Here is a 4,635-nt window from a genome sequence, read left to right as displayed (position 1 = left end):
ACCTCTACTTCTACCGCACTCATCCATAAACCTATTTCAAAGAGAAGCAAATGATTATTGTTAAGCTATTACATTGAAACAATTTTCATTATGAGGTAATAAAAATGAAATGACTTATATCATCCACAACTGCAGTATAGATATGTTTAAACACTTGTGACCTGATATTATTTCAACTACATCAGCATGTGTGATGAAAAAATTTGCTTCTACATTTGGAAGCCCAAATTTAGTCACCTCCCACGGGAGTTCCATTAGATTCTGGTACACGTCATACAATATCTTCATCAATTCTCCCAATGGATCCTCTACAGCACCTGCATTGCACCCATCAACATGTCCTACCGGTTTCGGCACATTATGATCTGAATCCTATATGGTAAAATAAAATAACAATTACATTTATTTTGTCAGGTAGGTATTACCAATGTCAATGTCAACAACAATAAGTAGAGGGAAAATGAATTTACTTACTATTAGTCGTTGTTTACGACTAATTTTTGTATTGAATAGTTACATAAAATTAGCATCTACCTCCATGATCGAGGCCATACCCAAATCAAATAAACATTAAACAGTAATGGTCAACCAAACGTTCATAACAGATAGTAATAAAACAGTAACGAATTAGGGGGGTTGTTTGTTTTTGTAAATTAAACAGCAAGGAAATTTGAATTACAAAATAATAGAATTAAAATATGTTATTCCCCTTGATTCACAAGCAAGTCTCTTATCCTAAGTTACGAGAATTTATTTTTTATCAGTTCAACCACTTAATCCAACCCTAAATTAAATTACTAAGCGAAATTTAACATAAAGTTGTCATTATGTAATTAAGCAACAAATACACCAATTAATCATGAACGAAACTGATCATTAAGCATGAACGTAAATTAAGCGCAGAGACAATTAATCAAGCACTAAGCATGCATGGATTAATAACAACAAATACATAGTAATTGGTAAAGAGGAAAAACTAATCAGAATTCAATATAATAATAAAACCTCAAAGAGAGCTGTGCTTGATCCTCAAGAGAAAACAATGCTGGAGACTTAGCCTTCCATTAATCAGTAGAAAACGAAATTGCAGATTGAAGCAGAAAACGAATTTTATTGCTACGTGAATAGTACGCATGAATAGTAAAAAACTGGAATTGCAAAACCTCAAATTCTTCTCCTCTCCAAAAACTCTCTAAAACTAAAACCTCAGTGTTGTTATATAGGTTCTCAGCCCCAAAGCTTACAATTTTTTTTAAGTCCAAGCCCATAAATAAAATAAAATCTAGACAAGATAAGATAAGATTTGATAAAATAAAATATAGATGAAATAAAATCTAGATAAGATAAGATTGGATGAAATAATATGTAGATGAGATAAAATCTGGATAAGATAAAATTTGATAAAATAAAATTGTCTGCTCTCTTCAAGTCCAAGCCCAATTCCGGATTCAAGCCCAATTGCTTATAATTCTCCTGAAATTAAATTAAAAATACAAAATTAGTCCAGTAGGCCCAAATGATAAAACTGCATAATTAATTTGACAATTAAGGCTAATCAGTAATTAAAATGGTGACAAAAAGGGTTAAGAAATAGGAGAAAATAATGACATATCAAATCCCCCCACACTTAGCCTTTAGCACTCTTGGGCAAAATCAAAAAGCAAAGCAAGGAACAAATTCAGAGACATTAAAGAGAAACAAACAGACACAAAAACAATTACATATTTCTCAATGAATCTCAAGGAATGAAAAGAATGGGTAACATCCAACACGTAATGAGTTAAAGAATCAAGACAGTCATGAAAATCATCCAAGCATCTCAAACATGGCAAGATAGTCAATCAGCTCAAGAATGAAAAGTGATAAAGCCTCATAAGATATGCACTCTATCTCTCAAGTGTCTAGGATACTGTTTACTCTCAGAGCACCCATGAAAACAAACACCACATAGACTTGACAAGACTCTAAAATTGACAATCACACCATAAACACATGCATATAAGGATCAAAAGGTCTTTTAAGGTTGTAATGGGGCCAAGGACAAGGTAGAGGAAAGTATAGGATAAGTAGCTAAAACCCAAAGGAATAGAGGAGCAACAAGGAATAAGTGAGAACAAAGAAAAAGTAGTAAACCCCAAAACCAAAATTAAAAATTAAGCATAAAAAGTAAACCCAAAACAAAATCAACCAAATCTTCAAACCAAGACCTCATGTATTCAACTTCATTCTTTTTCTGTTTTTTTTCATCTTTTTTTATCATTTTTTTTTAACGTGAACAGTAGCAATTGAAAGCATTTTAAAATAAAGCAACAATTAGGCAATATATGTATATACATCAAGCATGGCCAAAATACACCATCAAGCATGGCCAACAAAAACATATCATCCAATGAAACATACCCCCCCCCCCCCCCCCACTTATTCCCAAAACAATTCCAAAGCTCCAAAATTCCTTAAGGGTAGGGTGAGATCATGGTTTTTCACTTAAGGCTTGTAATGAGCTTTAAAACAAAGAAAGGGGAAAATAGGCTCAAAGGGGCTATCAAAGAAATTAATTCAAGGTAGGCTCATTTGGCCAGAGGCTTATAAGAACAAAATGCCTAAATCATCTCCCAACATGCATGTCAAGCAAGAAGTATCAACAAGAGTCAAGCCAAGGCTATTGTGCAAGCAATCAATGGGGCAAAATACACCGAATAAAATAGATGATGATGGCTCAAATTCTCACCAAGGGTAAATCTATCACTTCCAATTCGAACTTTCAAAACTAACTTGACATGCAGAGAAGAACAAGGATTTTAATTCACCAAATGCCAAGAAACTCCTATTTCTAAAACAATTACCCATTACCTGTACATAACCTATAATTCAAAGAGAAACATGCAATGTTGTACATAAAACATAAAACCAAACTAACAAAGTTAACCTAGAAAACCTAAAAAAATTAAACTAGAAAACCCAACAAAATTAACCTAAAATACCCAACAAAATCAACAAAATTAAAGAACAATCTCCCCCCCCCCCCCCACACTTAAACAACACATTGTCCTCAATGTAGCACAATCACAAGATCAAGAGCAATCAAAACAATCAATAAAATTGGACAAGTGCAATAAAAGTAAAGAAGGAGACAGAAAACAAAAAAACTCCCTAAGTCATGGTGGAAGAGAAGTAGGGTGAAGTAAGGAGGTCTCCTCCACCACTACATCCACTAAGGAGGGATTTGTGAGGAATGGTTTCAGCCGGTGTCCATTGACCTTGAAGCTCTTATCTGTGGATTCACTTTTGATCTCAACTGTACCATAAGGAAAAACATTAGTCACCACAAAAGGACCAATCCACTTTGACCTGAACTTACCACTCATGAGTCCGAGCCTAGAGTTATACAATAAAACTTTATGTCCAACCACGAAGTCCTTCTTAGCTATCAAGCTGTCATGGAACTTCTTGGTCTTCTCCTTATAGAATTTGGAATTCTCATAGGCTTCTAAATGGATCTCATCTAGCTCACTTAGTTGCAACTTTCTTTCCTCTTCAACTTGATCAATAGAGAAGTTGCAGGTCTTTACAGCCCAATAGGCTTTGTGCTCTATCTCTATAGGAAGATGGCATGTATTGCCAAAGACAACCCGATAAGGCAACATTCCTATGGGTGCTTTGTAGGCAGTCCTATGTATGCCAAGATGGCCACCTGGTGCGGAAGAATGACAAAATTATAGGACTGAGTCAATCTCATGGTCTGGAATGCATCTCCTAATAACCTGGTCACTACACAACTTCCACAAATAGGGGTCATCCCAAATATAATGCTTTGCATTGCTCTTAATTTTATCATTTTGAGCTTTAGATGCTAAGGGAGGAAAAACAAAAGCAACCAAATAATTCACAATATTAGCAAACCAGGGAGGGGGAAGGAATCAGAAATACTATACAGAATGTACAAATGGTCATCCGGAAAATCATCCTGAATGGGTGAGTCCTCAGACACACGCTTAATCCTACTCAGATGGTCAGCCATTAGGTTCTGTGCACTGCTCTGATCACGGATCTCCAAATCAAACTCTTGGAGCCAAAGCATCCACCTGATCAATCTAGGCTTTAATTCATCCTTCTTCAACAGGTACTTCAGAGCTGCATGGTCAGTATAAACAATAACACGAGTACCAAGTAAATATGAATAAAATTTCTCAAGAGCAAAAACTATCGCTAATAGCTCCTTCTCTGTGGTAGTGTAATTTGCTTGAGCAGCATCCAAAGTTCTGGAAGCGTAGTAGATCACCCGAGGCAGCTTATCAATCTTTTGAGCAAGGACAGCCCCCAAGTCGTAATTGGATGCATCGCACATTAGCTCAAATGGGGCTGTCCAATCAGGTGCCTGAATGATAGGGGTGGTAGTCGCCGTACGCTTGAGGCAATCAAAAGTCTCTTTGCATCGGTCATCAAAATCAAACTCCACCTCCTTTTGCATCAGATTGGATAGTGGAAGGGCCACTTTGCTAAAATCCTTGATAAAGCGCCTATAAAACCCTGCATGACCAAGAAAAGAACGAACCTCTCGCATGCAAGAGGGGTAAGGCAATTGTGAAATAACATCTATTTTTGCAGGGTCTACCTCTATGCCCATACTGGAAATGA

This window comes from Glycine soja, chromosome 1, assembly GCF_004193775.1.
Source record: "Glycine soja cultivar W05 chromosome 1, ASM419377v2, whole genome shotgun sequence".
Taxonomy (NCBI): Eukaryota; Viridiplantae; Streptophyta; class Magnoliopsida; order Fabales; family Fabaceae; genus Glycine; species Glycine soja.
This window is presented reverse-complemented; position numbering follows the sequence as displayed.